This window comes from Rattus norvegicus, chromosome 1, assembly GCF_021556685.1.
Source record: "Rattus norvegicus strain SHRSP/BbbUtx chromosome 1, alternate assembly SHRSP_T2T, whole genome shotgun sequence".
Classification (NCBI taxonomy): domain Eukaryota; kingdom Metazoa; phylum Chordata; class Mammalia; order Rodentia; family Muridae; genus Rattus; species Rattus norvegicus.
Genome location: NC_141534.1, coordinates 65,632,884 through 65,648,916, shown reverse-complemented (window position 1 = coordinate 65,648,916; position 16,033 = coordinate 65,632,884). Strand labels below are relative to the sequence as shown.

General features: G+C 46.7%; 1 pseudogene across 2 annotated transcripts; it reads left to right on the top strand.

Annotated features, from left to right (window-relative positions):
- The first annotated feature begins 211 nt into the window (after positions 1 to 211).
- On the top strand, positions 212 to 9,096 carry LOC148007168 (sperm motility kinase Y pseudogene; annotated as a pseudogene). Of its 2 annotated transcripts, XR_015646228.1 has the most exons (7): positions 212 to 751; positions 1,809 to 3,401; positions 3,565 to 3,670; positions 4,113 to 5,081; positions 7,197 to 7,375; positions 7,492 to 7,702; positions 8,328 to 9,096. The product of XR_015646228.1 is annotated as a sperm motility kinase Y pseudogene, transcript variant X1 (transcript). The 2 variants fall into 2 exon arrangements; XR_015646229.1 differs by lacking the exons at positions 3,565 to 3,670; positions 7,197 to 7,375; positions 7,492 to 7,702; positions 8,328 to 9,096 and having other exon boundaries at positions 4,113 to 4,243.
- Positions 9,097 to 16,033: the final 6,937 nt, after the last annotated feature.

The following is a 16,033-nucleotide window of genomic DNA, read 5'->3' as shown; positions in this document are numbered from 1 at the left end:
GTAAACATTCAAAACAGAGAACTATGGACAGCTAAACATCTTAAAGGGTTTTATTTCTAACAGCCTAAAGTCTTTCCATAGCCCATAGAAGCCACAGTCTCAGAGTCCTTCCCAACCATGTCATGACAGGTCCTATTGTGACCTCATGAGGAGCGATTGTGAGGCGGCCCAGCAAACACATATTAAGCTGTTGCCAGGCCTGGAATTCTTTGAGTGCTTTGAGAGGAGGTGTGGAGTGGAGCCCTCTGCGACTTGGTTGTATCTAGTGAGCTGTGTGTGGTTGTGTCGAATTTTACTGTACTGTGTATATGTGTATGTATCAGTGTGTGTAAGAGAGTGTGTGTTGACAGATTGGCCTGTGTGTGAGTGCGTGTACACTTTTGCCTGTGTGTTTGTCAGTATATGTAGGAGTGTGTGAGTTTACAGGTTTGTATGTGTGTATGTGTTTGTATGTGTGTATGTCTTCTTGTGCGTATGTGTATCCCTGTGTGTATGTGTGTATGTGTCTGACGTGTGTTTTTCCAGGTTTCCTTGTGTGTAAGTATGCGTGTTTTGTGTGAATCTGGGTGTTTGTAAGAGTTTGTGTGAGTATAAGTTCACTTCTGTGTATTTCTGTGTGTGTGCCTGTGTGTGTGTCTGTGTGTCTGTGTGTGCACGTGCCCATCCCCTTTTGCTCCTTGTATCTATATTACCTGCACCTCAGTGCAAGAGAGTGTAGAGGCCAGAAGTCACCCCGGCTGCTGTTCCTGAGGTAGGTTCTCCACCTTATTTTCAAGACAGGCTCTCTCACTGGCCTGCAGCTGCCCAAGTATCTGGGCTGGTTGTCCAGTCGCTCCCAGGCATTTGGTATGCCAACCCCATAATATCAGTTTAAAGGCCTATGTAGATGGCTGGCTGCCTATTTCTTGATTGATTGATTTTTGGATGACTTCAAGAGAAAGAATTAGGTCACATATTGCCACGCCATTGGCTATTTCCTTATTGGGGTTTTGTTTTTTGTTTTATTTATTTATTTATTTATTATGGATTGCTGGTTTCATTTTTTGGTGGTTTTTATGTTCTCACATGCTATATTACTGCTTTGATTATTTACGGTTCTGCAGTCGGATGATTAACTCTATCTCCATTTTCAATGTCCTGCGGTTTTATCCTTTTACATTATTCCTGTTTCTCTATTTATTGAGTACAAGCAATCATTGGCTTAGACTTGATACAAATTTGCCCTTTGTGACACTTTGACTCTTCGGCCTTTGTTTAAGGTTTACTATTCACTGATATTTAACTGCCTTATTCCTTGTGGTTGGTTAATTTTAATTTTAAGTATTTTGCTCTGGAGAGTTGTGGATTTTTGTGGATCACTAGGTCCTGAAATTCAATGGAGTTTTCCCTTAAGTGTTGGCTTTTTATATTTGTTTGTTTTGTCTTATACTCAGTCTTTCTCCTCTCATTTCTTTCATCTGTTTTTTTTTTCTTCAATGAACATCTATTCATAGTATTGACCATCTTTGGCCGCCCAATCCTATTGTAGTATGACGATTTTTATTTTCATCATTGCATTTAGTATGTGTGTGCTCTTGGCTTTCTCTTTTGGGGTTGGTTATTTGGGTGGCTTTTACTTATGACTCTTCATATTTTCCCCTTAACTTTTTCATAATTTTGCTCTATTTTTCTAGTCTAGTTTTTACTTTGTCTTTGTTTGTTTTTTTTCTTTTTCTTTTGTTTGTTTCTTTTAGGTACCACAAGTGTAATTTTAGCTCCTATATTGCTCCATCTTTTTCATTATTTGATTCCATTTTTGTTATTTTTAGGTAGCATTAGTACTGATAAAATGCCTACAGAGACTGAGGAGGAGTTACCAACCCCTACACCCGAGCCCAGTATCTCTGAGGAGGGCAACTTCCATTCCCAATACCAAGTATTGGGGACAATTGGGCAAGGGGGCAACGCCAAAGTCCTCCTGGCCCACCACCGGCTCACAGGAACCCCGGTGGCTGTCAAAGTTCTGCGAAAGGACAAGCAGTGGTTCCAGCCAGCCATGATGGAAGCAAACATAATGAGAAAGATCAACCACCCCAACATAGTGTCTCTCATACAAGTTATTGAAAAGGAAACGAGAATATACCTCATAATGGAGCTGGTGGAAGGCCAAGAACTCTACCAGTACATCAGAGAGTCAGGGCACATAGAGGAGGATGAGGCCCGGCAAATATTTGAACAGATATTGTCAGCAGTGAGCTACTGCCATGGAAAGGGGATTGTTCACCGAGACCTCAAACTGGACAATATAATGATTGATAAAAACAAAAAGGTCAAAGTCATCGACTTTGGGCTTAGCACCCAATTTCAACCTGGAAAAATGCTAAACCACCACTGCGGCACGTACTCTTTTGGTTCCCCTGAACTCCTCCTTGGCCATCGGTATGACGGGCCGAAGAATGATATGTGGATTATAGGAGTGGTCTTGTACTGTATGGTAGTGGGAAAGCTCCCATTTGATTCAGTGATCATCCAAGAACTGCAGAGACAAGTAGTGGCAGGGGTATATCCTGCTCCCTGTGGGGTTTCAAAAGAACTGGAGGACCTCCTTAGTAAATTACTGAGGGTAAATCCCAACTTTAGACCAACAGCAAGAAAGGCGATGAAACACCCTTGGTTCAAAGAACACTGGAACGGATTGATAGGTCCCTATGAAGAAATGCTTCCCCTCACACCAGACCCGGCCATTTTGGATGCCATGAAAAGCATTGGATTCCAAGCCTCTGTAGTAAAACACTCTTTAAAACAAAGAAAATATAATGAGGAAATGGCAACTTATTTCTTTCTACAAAAGCAGGCTCTCCAGGGGGATGGCTGCACAGCCCAGGCACAGCAAGTGAGTCCCGTTGTAGCCCCATTTCCTAGCCTTGATCCTGCTGCTGCTTTTAGATTAGAACCAAAGAGGAGTGGAAGCCTGCCAGTCCTTGGCACCTTGCGGGTGTCATCCTCCCATGGTCACGTATCTCACTATGGCCAGAATGCTCATCCAAAAGGAGGCAAAAGATCCACTGTGGCTGGTCGTCTCAGGCCTCTACCGATGACACCTACACAGGACCACTATCACAAATGTGCCGTGAGTGTCCCATGCATTCAAACAACAAGCATCTTCACTGAGAAGAGTAGCAATAAGGAAATCAAAGAAGACAACCCACTCTCCCACAGAGCCCCATTAGAGGATAAGCCCATCCCCAGCAGGGTCCGGCACAGAGGTTTTAAGGGGTGGACCAGGAATATAGCAAATGCCCTGATAAAGCTGTGTTGCTGCATGCCAAGGAGAAAGAAACCTCGCCTGGGGCAGAACAGAATCTCCCCCCAGAAATGAGCCACAGGGAGAGTCCAGAGAACAAGCAGCAGGCATAGCCCAGGTACCTTTGTGCTTTGTCCTTTTCAGTTTGCTCTATGCTGGTCCTTCCTCTGTCTCTGGTTTCCATTTTCCCCACAATTCTTACCTTGTATCTGCTCTAAGTTCTTTATGAGGTTTCCCCAACACCAAGCCTTCTCCCTCTTCTTGATTTCTCCTCTTCCCAGCAGGGACCCAATAGGATTGATGAGTTCCCCACTCTACAGAGTTTTCTAGTTGGCCCAACGCTTCAGATGGACTCCAGCTACCCCTTAGGCCAATAGCTCCCACAAGGTGAGGACAAGAGGTTCATGGGCTCATGGACTCCTCCAGGGGCTACTGATATTTTCACATGTGGTCATCAATCACAAGTGCCTCAGAACAGAGTCTTATGTTTTCAAATGTAACATCCAATTCCATTAAGCCTCAAAACTAATTAACAAGGTTTTTCATTGAATAAGTATCAACAACCTAGTTTGTGGGTTATAGTTGATGGTCAGAATCCTGCATGCATGCATATTGTTTTGCATACTGGTTTTTTTTTGTTCCTAAGACCTATTGATCTATTGAATTTTATAGGTAGTAGTTCTAATCGGTTTCTTTCAAAAACCTCAACTGAGAAGTAGAAAAAAGAAGTTATAATATAGTAAGGCAAATAAAAGCCCCAAATGGTAAGCTAAGAATTCTACCTCACTGTCTTTTTTGCTTGGCATAAATTGTCTTGTCTATTTCACAGTGTCATCTGGAAATTCTTTCATGTCCTCAGTATAAACAGTAGGTGATTTCAGACACATGGCAATGGAAAAGACACCAGCAGAAACTACAGCAGCAACAGGAGTAGCAACAATAGCAGAAGCAGCATTAGGCACAGCAGCAGCAGGAGGAGGAGAGCGAGGAGGGTAGGAGGAGGAGGAGGAGGAAGATGAAGAGAGGAGGAGAAAGAAGAGGAGGAGGAGGAAGAGAAGGAAGAGGAGGAGAAAGAGGAGGATGAAGAGCAGGGGGAATATTTTGATTCCCTGTCCCCGTGAGAATTGCTGATGACTACTTCTGGACACAGATATCATGCTGAGAACTGTTTATCAAAATGATTTAACAGAATATTAATTTTCATAGAAGACATGTCAATGTTCCTGAGGGCATGCAGCCCTGGAAAAGAGAGCCAGATGGCAGAGGCAAGCAGTGTGGAATGTTCTTACTGAGGAAGACCTTCTCAAAGCTGATGATGTAATAGGTATGAAGGAGCATTTCATGGGAGTCACGGTCCCATGCCCCTGTGTCAGGGCACACAGAGCTCCTAGCCTTGCATCCTGCGTGAGAGGGGACCTGGAATATTCCCTGATCCCAACAGGGTCCTGGATTGCATGGTTCTCCCTCAGTCATGGTCCTCCCTGTGCCTCATGGGGTCCGCAGCTTCTACGGGCTGAATTTATATCAGTGATTAACTGGAGCTGGACCACAACCACACCACAGGCAAGCCCTGGGCCCTGAGGACATTAAGAGCAGCAGACAACATCTCCTCCACTGCTTCTGACTCTGCTCCACAAGCCAAGGCAGCTCCCACACAGCAGGCATCCAGCCTAACTCCCAGCAGGGAGAGTGTGAGATGTCTGTGGATGAGCCCACAGGGACTACAGGATTCTGTGGGAAGACATCTGGTAGCTTCTGGAGCAGCTGCAGCAGCCAGGACACATGAACTACAGTGGAGGTGAGCTATAGGAACAGGTAGCAAAGAGCCTGATCTGGCCAATGCTGATCTGAATCCCTGAGGGCAGGCTGGAATGGTCACTCAGGGTATTAGTGTGAAGGCCAGCCAAGGGCATACAATGTGTCACTAACATTCTCAAAGTCTTGTCCAGGAAATAAACCACTGGCCTTGACCACTAAAGTTGAGTCCAGACTCATGGGCTACAGGATAGCAGATTGAACTGAGTCTGAATTCCCATGAGTATGACCTCTGGCTGCTCCCTAGGCTCAGTATAGATGAGCATGAGAAGGCACCATTGCTGTATTTGCAGGAGTAGCAGAGAGCTCGGAATACATGACCCACTCCTAACCCAGACTGGAGCCACTCTGGGGAGGAGATGGCATCATTTGAGAGATGGGCTTATGCGGGACACTGTGCTCTGGTCTGTGGCACATACAGCTCCTGTCTTTCTTGCTGAGGGTTCAGATCCTCAGCTGGCCTCATCACGGACAGTCCCATGAGGAGTGGGTGTTTGGTTCCTGCTTCACAGTTAGGGCAGGAACAAGCCCAGACGCAGTGAGTAAGGACAGTGCTTCTGTCTTGACCCAGCTTCCTTGTCCTCCCCCCTCCCCCAACTCATCAGGAGCCACCCAGAGACCTTCATAGGAGTGTGGGTCATGTTAATCGGAATGCCCAGCTGGAGATCAAATTCTGGGTAAGGTCTCCATACAGCCCTGGTGGCTCCCACACCCTGCCTACCTAAGTTTTCCCAATTGGGTCCTCAGGGTCGTGGAGAATCTTCTACAGGCTGCCATGAAGATACAGCCAGTTTCTTGGTAACATTGTGTTTAGCAGAGGTTCTCTGCTTCAGGCACAGAGCCTTCCAGTGAGAGGGTTTGCTGAGTAGCACACCAGGACCAGAAAAGTGTAGAGCCCTCCAGTGGTAGACATGAAGTACTGCAGGAGTTTATTTCCTGATTTCTTCACATCTACCTTGTTCTAAAGGCTTTTTGTCAGACACATAGGGACCTAAGAAACTTGAGTTTGCACCCCCATAGGGAACCCAGGACACTAAACCAGCAGCCCTGTTAAACGTCGGCAGAGGACAGTCTGGGCTCTGTGTTTATAGAATGGCTCTAGACTGGTATGAAGACTGATTGACCAGCCAGTCAAGGAGAGTTAGGGACAGTTAGAGACTTGGAGGAGAGCATGAGCGGCAGACACAGCAGAGTCCAGGCCAACAGTGGAACCAGTTCATTTAATAGAGAAGCATATGCCCTCCCAAAAGGCTGTCAGCTTAAGGCACTGCACTGAAGACCTGACCCAATAACATGCCCAATTTACACATCACCCACCTGTGGCTTGTGGAGGGTCCTCAGGGTAGATCCTAAAGTCCATCATGGCTGAAAGGCAGAAGTTTGCACATCATTGCAATGTGGAGGCTACTCTCTGCTGATGGGACCCACACAGTCTGTGAAAAAGTTTGCTTAAGTGAAAGTTGGCCGACCTTGAACTCTCTGGTCTTCCAGGGTAGTGTGTGTTGACCACATGCAGAGCCATTCCTGAAAAACGTAAGAGCCAAAATTCAACAATAGGGAGAGAATCCTGTGCCAGATGGAATCCCTCAGGCCAGTGCGGATTCAGAGACATCCTATGCCATGGCATGGAGGATCCCAAGAACTTCTAGGATCAATGTGAGCCACACCAGAGGCCACAGTCTATCCTGGGAGAACATTAAAGTATCTGGAATTATCAGGGATCCTAAGGTAGGTTCGTCAGGATATGGAGCTGATGCATGGTGGGATGCTTGGAGGATACAGCCTAAGGCAACGTAGAGGGAAGTGTGTTATGAGAGCTAAGACAGAGCAACCACACAGTCTGAGAACAAGTTTGCTTAAGTGAAATTTGGCCGTCCTTGAACTCTCTGTTCTTCCAGGGTAGGATGGCCTATCGGGCCCAGGACAGAGCGACTATGCCAGAATTACAATGGTCTGTAATAGAGATGGAGAAGGTGTCAGGATGGGACTTGGGCAGTGGATGGAGCTCTATGACTGCAAAGCCTGCCTAGGCTCCCAGGACCCAGAGCTGGCTGATGCAGGAAGTCCTAGATCACAACTCTGCCGTTCCTCTTCCCAGGTCTTGCTTTTAACTACTGGACCCAACACAAAGCCTCCCTTGCAGGCTTACCAGAGCATGAAAACGAAATGGCCACCTCCTGTAACAAGAAACACTTCTAGAAGAGGAAGGAGACATCAATACATTCACAAAACCTTCAACTCGAAATCTGTCTTGCCAATAAGTGTGCAGGGATAAAGGTAAAGCAGATATTGAGGGACCAACCAGTCAATGACTGACACAAAGTGAGATCTGTCTCATGTGACAGACACAACCTCTGACGCTATTTATGATATTCTTTCTGATTTACTTGCAGACAGAAAAGTAGCACACCTGTCTCCAGAGGCTTCAGTCAGCGGCTGAAAGCCACAGCCAATCCTCAGATGGAGCTCGGGAAGTCTTGTGGAAGAGTGGGGGGAGAGTGACAAGGAAACTGGTTGGGTTAAAACACTACAAGAAGTCCCCTACCGTCAGATACCTTGGACCATGGAGTATGCTAGAGCCTGTGCAACCAACCCCAGAGCCAGGTTAGCTATCTGCAGTTGGTCTCCATGTGGGTCATCTGACAAGTAGATCCAAGACTGTCTCAGTCTGTGTTGCCTGCCATTGGATCTGTTCCCCATACCCGGACTGCCTGATTGTAAATCTGTGGGGCAGAATGTGCTCGGGCCACCTGGGACTAGATGTCCCGGGGTGGTGTGGTACCCAGGGACTCTCCCCTTGTCCAAAGAGAAGGGAGAGCATTATGGTAGAAAGGATTTGTAAGGTGGGACTGGGAAGGGAAGAGGGAGAGTGACTGGGATCAGGATGTAACCTGAATAAAGAAGACATTATTGGAAGTAAAAAAGTTAGCCTGGAAAATGGAAAGATTGATAAGTGGCTAAGAGCACTGAATGCTCTTTCAGAGGTCCTGAGTTCAAATCCCAGCAAACACATGGAGGCTCACAAATGTCTCTAATGACATCTGATGCCCTCTCTGGTCTTTCTAAATACAGCTACCCTGTATGTATGCATAACGAATGATTGATTGAATGAATGAATGAATGAATAAATAAATAAATAAATAAATTTTACCTAGTCTTAGTTATCAGGCAATGAATAAAATGTCGAGATTATGTTCAAACTATGTCATGGATTGCTTGGATCTTTTAGATCTGCAGGAAACATCTCAACGAAGAACAAGAGAGGCTGGAGAAGAATGGGGAAGGGTTTGATCCCTGAAGTTCCTCAGTGTCCACTAGCACAGCACTTGTCCTTGGGAGATGACATCTTTCACTCTTCCTGACTGTTGCACCAATCAGAATTACAAGCTCTGTGGATGAACCTGTAAAAGAGGACAGTTGCTCTTGGGCCAATATGGAGGTTCCTGACCTCTCAGCAAGCTCACTGCGGACTTTTGAGGTCTCTGGAGGGTGAGCAAAATGAAGACACACAGAGTAGCCTCAGGTTGAGTCAGCCAGGCCCAGAGGGCTCAGTGGTGTCTCTCAGATTCCCAGGCCCTCCCTGAGATTGAACACACTACACAGTGTAAGAGGATTAGGGGATAACCAGGAAATGCAGTTGCTCAGGTGTCTGGCTCTGTAGGAGGGAAATAAATCACAGTGGGAAGCTTCAGGACAGTCAGGTGACCTGAGCCCTCCACAGAGTCTAAGTCCAGACTCACAGACATTCATCTGTCCACAAGTCTCCTAAACACAGGCCTTGACTGACCTGCAGTCCAGAGTATGTTATTATACAGTGTCGCTTAGAGAGAGGACATACTTTCCATTTAGGCCTTTTCTGTGTCACACTGAGACTGGGTTTATGGTACAGCTGATGCAGATGGGGACTGGCCACAAGTGGCAGTCTATCGCAGATGAAATCAATCAATCAATCAATCAATCAATCAATCAATCAATCAATAAATACCAACTTATCTCACTGCCTGCAATCCTCATTGTCACCACAAGGGAGCGCTGCTTCGACATTCTCAGAAAGAAAAGCTGACTTCCCTCAGGGAAATGGATGGTCGGATGGATGGATGGATGGATGGATGGATGGATGGATGGGTGGGTGGGTGGATGGATGGATGGATGGATGGATGGATGGATGGATGGATAGACAGAGAAGTGATTTGACTTAATCAGTTTCTTCCTTTCCTACTTTTCTGGTCGAAAACACACGAACATGTCTGCTGCAATTGCTTGTTCTTCATTTCTGCTTTCTTTGGCTGTTCATTCAAGGCAGCTCCCTTAGAATCTGCTCATCTCAATAAAGGTCCATCTGTGGAATGTATAGCTTCTCAGTTAGGAGCTAAGGGATTCTTGGAAGGAGTTCCCAAAATCCCCTCTGGGGCAGTTGCCAGTGTTCTCTACTTCAGACAGCAGCTGCATGAAGCAAACACACACCTGTCTGAACATTCCAGCTTGGGTGCACGTCACAGTGCACCTGCCCCAGGGTCCCTGCCAGTTGCACATGCCACAGGGCCACAACTACAAGATCCCTTCCCCAGGAATCATGCCCCCTTGCATCTCCCCCAGGATTCCTGCTCTGTTGTAACTGAACCAGGGTCCCTGCCCGGTTGTTCCTGGCTCACGTTTCCTACTCAGTTTTACCTGCCCCAACGACCCTGTCCCACTGCACCAGCCTCAGGGATCCTGTCCCATTGTGCCCACCATGCTGCACCTTCCTGAGAGTACCTACTAACTGTTCCTAGGTGGCATTTTTCAAAATCTAATTCAAAGATCTTGCCAGTCAGAACCCATTGTCTTTATTAACACCAAGTAGATATTTGCAGGGCTTCCTCACCTACACTTAATCAATCTCTTCTCTCAGTTGTCCATGTGGAAGCAAAGAAACTAGCAGCAGAACATGGATTATTCATCCAGGATATCAGCAGCCCTAGAATTCTCATGAGATGGGCTGCTGTGACTGTGATACAGGGGTGGCAGGGAGGCTTTGACACTGAACAAGCCCAGAGTGCTGCCTCTGCTCACATTGTGCCAGCACCTTAGCCTACCTCTAGATGTCCTAAACTCTGAGAGGAGGAAGGAGATCTTCCTACATAGAAGATGTTCTCTGAATCTGTGCTGGCCAAGGTCAAGCCAGAGTGTTTGAACATGCCAGTTCCAGCCCCTGAGGGCTCTCTGCCTGCCTGGTGTTTTGTTGTGCTTTATGTCTGGCAAGGTGAAGATGTGGCCCATACTAGGAATATCTTTGTAGACAACTGCCCTGGGTTCCCATGCTAAAATTCAATTAGGGACTGACAGGGACCTAAATAACAACAAGACAGTGCCAAGACCATGAGTTCCAAAATCAAGAGCAAATGGGGCCTTGATGGTATCCTGTGCTGATCTGACAGGAGTCAGCACACACAATTCTCCTGCACATCCAATGCCCCTTGGAAAAATCCTCTGTCAAGGGTAAGTGATGCCTCATGAGAATGAACTGTCAGCGTAGGACAAGACACTTGGGACTACTGTCCTGAACTCACCAGTCTCAGATGAATGGGCTTTGAAAAGTTTTCAGGACACAGAATAGGGGTGTGTAAGCAAGTGCAGGTAATCCTTGGGTAACACATAGTTCCTGAGGAGGTTCTGAGAGCTGTTGGATCCACTCCTGGAAAAGGCAGCATTGTGTTCAGGGGGGTAAGAAAGCAGGAGCCTGCTGATGTTTTCACAGTATTGCATGGGAACAGTAACAATGCCCTTAGGAGCAGGATGTCCTAACACTCTCAGATCAAGCAGACAGCCTAGAGCCTATTAGGCCCATATCCCAAGAGAATGCTGCTCATGTGTGAAGCTTCTATAGCCAGGAAGCTGGAGCAGGGAACATTGACATTGTCTCAGTTAGGGGTTTACTGCTGAGAACAGACACACCATGACCAATGCAGCTCTTATGAGGACAACATTAATGGACACAGGATTGCAGGTTCAGAGACTCAGACCAGTATCATCAAGCTGGGAGCATGGCAGCATCCAGGCAGTCATGGTGCCAGAGTAAGTGAGAGGTCTACATCTTCATCTGAAGGCTGCTTGGGGAAGATTGGCTTGCATGTGGATAGGAAAAGGGTTTCAAAGCCCATGCCCACAGTGACACACCTACTTTAACAAGACCACGCCTCCTAATATTGCCACTCCCTGAGCTAAGCATATACAAACCATCATAGACATCTTGCAGGAGGGTGGTACTGTTCTATCAGAGAGAAGCCTCTGCTCCCGTTAATATACTGAGGTGAACCCTGGGTAGGGCACAGAGCCCTCCACACATCCTGGGACGCAGGGAGGCATCCTATGAAAGAGCTTTTTCCTAGAAGGACACATGGGTGTAGGCCTCCCTTCCAGCCAGGCTGTAGGGAGTCTCCAATGCTAAACTCTGTCTTTTTGCAGAAGTGAAACAATGAAAATTCACCCTTAACAGTACAGTGAATAGCAAAAATGGTGAAAGGTATAAAAAGAACCAATTAGTACCAGAGCATGAGGATTGGTTTTATATGAAATGTGGGTGGGTGCAGTGCAGTATCCTCCTCCATGTACCCACATGTTCAGTAACTACCCTGTTTGATGCAGCTTTACACAGAACCATCTGGAATCCATTCACTGAGGGACTCCATCCCTGGACTGGAAGCTACAGGTGGGACTTTTGTATCCAGGTCTCCCAGCCCTGGGACAGGGATGCATGGATAAAGTGGAGAGAAGCAGACTGGAATGGTGCAGAGGTTATCCTGCCAACAACCCCAAGCCCCCAGCTGCATGACAATGTAGAACAGCGAGCAGTTTCCCAGCCAGCCTCACTCCCCATAGACAGACTTCTTCCAGTCCCTCCTTATGCCAAGGAAAGAAAAGCAAAAAAAGTAGGGGCAGGGAAAGAAAAATTGCTCTACTCCCAGGAGCCAAGGACAAGCCCCCTCCCATCCTCTGATCTGATCCCATAACCAGCCACAGCCAAGTCCTGGGCTCATCTCTAGAGGCACATGGACCCAGGCAGATGAGCCCTTGAATCACAATCGGCTCCTCAAAAGCATCCTATGGGTGTCAGTCCTAAGTCCATGAATCAGAGGTGCTCTGCACAGCTATTCAGAGAAGCCTTCTCTTGATCTCTGTGAAGATCTCTCTGTTGGATGTCAGAGGAGGGTGTCCATCCAGCATCAATCCAGGGACTGTGGCCCTCTAATGTGTTAGCCCATGTGAACCTCCCCACAGAGCCCCACCTGTCCTTGTGCAACTCCTCCTTGATCGCCTTTTATAGGAAGATATTTAGGGTCCCTTGCAGGAGGCAGGGAAAATGGCACACAGCTGAGGATGGTAGACAAAACTGGGAACACATCAAATATTGAGTTGGTGTGAGGCTCCCTAAGCCATGCTTGGGCAGGTCTGTGCCAGCGATCCCATAAGACCCTTTGATTCTCCCCATGTACACAGCAGGAACCAATTGCCAGGCCTACCCTCTGCCCAGAGCAAAGGGAGATTGGAACTTGGATTCCAACCCTGGCCATTCCTATAATACCTGACCTTGTAACCCTTGCTCCCTTTGGGGCTCAACAGTCCCCCTCAAATGTAGACAGCAATGTCTAGATGGTGTTCACAGCTTTTCTTGCCTGAAACTGTGCTTTGTTTGATACTACAAACCAGGAAGTAGGGACTTAAACTTGAGATCACTGACTCAGGCTAGGGAGGACTCCAGGGCACCTGAGCTCAGCTGCAAAGGCAGAAGCTGAACCACAGTGAGCAGAGGTGGCACATTTTGCTGTTTCTTTCCTTTTCTGCTCTCAGGCCTTTCAGTGAATTCTACAGATGAGGATCTTTCCTCCCAGGCTTAGTGTCTGCAGCCATGAGAGTCCTCTACAGGGGACTCCAAACCCCAGAAGAGTCTTCAGAAGGAAAGCGCTACACACTGCACTGCCCCCAGCACTCTGAGAAACAGAGACCCTTTCTGGGCTTGGGCCAGTCAGTGCTCAATAGTTAGCTTCTGGCTGCACTGGCTGCTCACAAATAACACAGCAGACTGGGTCCTGTGACCTGGCTGTCACAGACTGTGATTGAGAATTCATTTCAACTGTGTCAGCATAGCCACTCTGTTCCTTCTGGCCCCAGGTTGCACAGAGCTCCTTGTCCTCATACATGCCTCTTCCATCACTGGACCTTAATATTTAAAGTGAGCCCTACACTCAGGATGGACTTGGTTTTCTATACATCATGCCAACCTCTGTGTGAGAGGAAGTGTCTGCCTGTGTATGCATACCCCCTTATGTGCCTAGGTGTCCATGCATACCACTACCCCATGTCCTGTCAGAGGCCATCCTCTGACAGGTCCTCACGCCTGCATGTCAGACCACCTGTCTTCAAGCCCCAACCCCTCCCCACTGCACAGATGCTGAGCTTGTGGGCTTTGCTGATGCACCCAACATTGATGGGGGTTTTGGGGATTGAAACTCAATTCCTTACCCTTGGGAGGCAAGTGCTCTGCCTATCCCTGCAGCTTTGTCTCAGGTGTTTGATGATAACCTAGAGCCTTTCTGAGGATTTATGAAATCAGTGTCATCTTGATGGGTCAGTTTAGAAACACAGCTTTGTTTTTTTTTATTTTTTTTAACAGTGTACCATCAGTTTGAGGCTAATCATTCAGAATTCAATGAAAAAGTGACACCCTGAGTGTAGACATGACGACTTTGAAGCAGGAGGCATAGAAAACATTCAAAACAGAGAACCGAGGAGAGGTAAACATCTTACAGGCTTTGATTTCTAAAAGCCTTAAATCTCTCCATAGCCCACAGAAGCCAGAGCCTTGAAGCCCTTCCCAACCATGTCATGACAGGTCCTATTGTGACCTAATGAGGAGCGACTGTGAGGCGTCCCAGCCAACAGATGTTAAGCTGTTGCCAGGCCTGGATTTCTTTGAGTGCTTTGAGAGGAGGTGTGGAGTGGAGCCCTCTGCGACTTGGTTGTATCTTGTGAGCTGTGTGTGGTTGTATTGGATTTTACTGTACAGGACCACTATCACAAATGTGCCATGAGTGTCCCATACATTCAAACAACAAGCATCTTCAGTGAGAAGAGTAGCAACAAGGAAATAAAAGAAGATAATCTAGTCTCCCACAGAGCCCCATTAGAGGATCAGCCCATCTCTAGCAGGGTCCGGCACAGAGGTTTTAAGGGGTGGACCAGGAATATAGCAAATGCTCTGATAAAGCTTTGTTGCTGCTTGCCAAGGAGAAAGAAACCTCGCCTGGGGCAGAACAGAATCTCACCCCAGAAATGAGCCACAGGGAGAGTCCAGATAACAAGCAGCAGGCACAGCCCAGGTACCTTCGTGCTTTGTCCTTTCTAGTTTGCTCTATGCTGGTCCTTCCTCTGTCTCTGGTTTCCATTTTCCCCACAATTCTTACCTTGTATCTTCTCTAAGTTCTTTTATGAGGTTTCCCCAACACCAAGCCTTCTCCCTCTTCTTGATTTCTCCTCTTCCCAGCAGGGACTCAATATGAATTCCCCACTCTACAGAGTTTTCTTGTTGACCCATCCCTTCAGATGGACTCCAGCTCCCCCTTAGGCCAATAGCTCCCACAGGGTGAGGACTAGAGATTCATGGGCTCATGGACTCATCCATGGGCTACTGGTTCTAGCACATGTGGTCATCAATCACAAGTGCTGCAGAACAGAGTCTTATGTTTTCAAATGTAACATCCCACTCCATTAAGCCTTAAAATTAATAACAAGGTTTGTCACTGAATAAGTATCAACAACCTACTTTGTGGGTTATTGTTGATGGTCAGAATCCTGCATGCATGCATATTGTTTTGCATACTGATTTTTTCATTCCTAAGACCTAGCAACTGATATATTGTTACATATATATATATATATATATATATATGTAACATTTCTAAATGATTTCTTTCAAAAATCTAAATGAGAAGTAGAAGAGAAGATTTAATAAAATAATAAGGCAATCAAAGCTCCAAATGGTAATCTAAGTATTCTACCGCATAAGATTTTTGCTTAGAATAAATTGACTTTTTTTCTCTCACAGTGCCATATTGAAATTCTGTCATGTCCTGAGTATAAACAGGAGGTGATTTCAGACACATGGCCAAGGAAAAGACACCAGCAGAAGCTACAGCACCAACAGGAGAAACAGCAATAGCGCCAGCAGCATTAGCAGCAGAAGGAGGAGGAGGAGGAAGAGGAGGATTCCCCAACACCAAGCCTCCTCCCTCCTCTTGATTTCTCCTCTTCCCAGCAGGGACCCAATATGAATGATGAGTTCCACACTCTACAGAGTTGTCTTGTTGACCCATCCCTTCAGATGGACTCCATCTCCCCCTTAGGCCAATAGCTTCCACAGGCTGAGAACTAGAGGGTCATGGGATCATGGACTCTTCCATGGGCTACTAATCCATAGAGAAACGGGCCTGTAATACCAGACACTCAAAACACACAGTAGGTAGGGGGATCAGAACTTCAAGGCTAGCCTGGTCTACATCATGAGTTTAAGATCAGCTTGGCCAACTTACTGACACCCTTTTCCTAGAGGTGAGGAGGGCTAAGGCTACTAACTCAGTGGTAGAGTACTCGTGGGGAAACAGACTGCTGTCCATTGATACCTCTCCTTCCTTGCTCGGAAATACACAATGGTATTAGAAGAGTCAAAGGTTCCTGGCCTAGCATCCACTATTCTATTTGCTACATCATTAAGGGTGCAGTTTTTGGTATTTTGGTCAGGGATCAAATCTATGAAATAAAACTTAAGCAATACTCTCATTGCTGTCAGAGTGGGAGGTGGATGATAAATGCTTGCCCACCTGCGTCAGTACAAAGCTGGTTTCTTGGACTCCCTGCAAACACATCACTGCTAACTGTGTGCCTTGTATAGGCTTTTCCAGC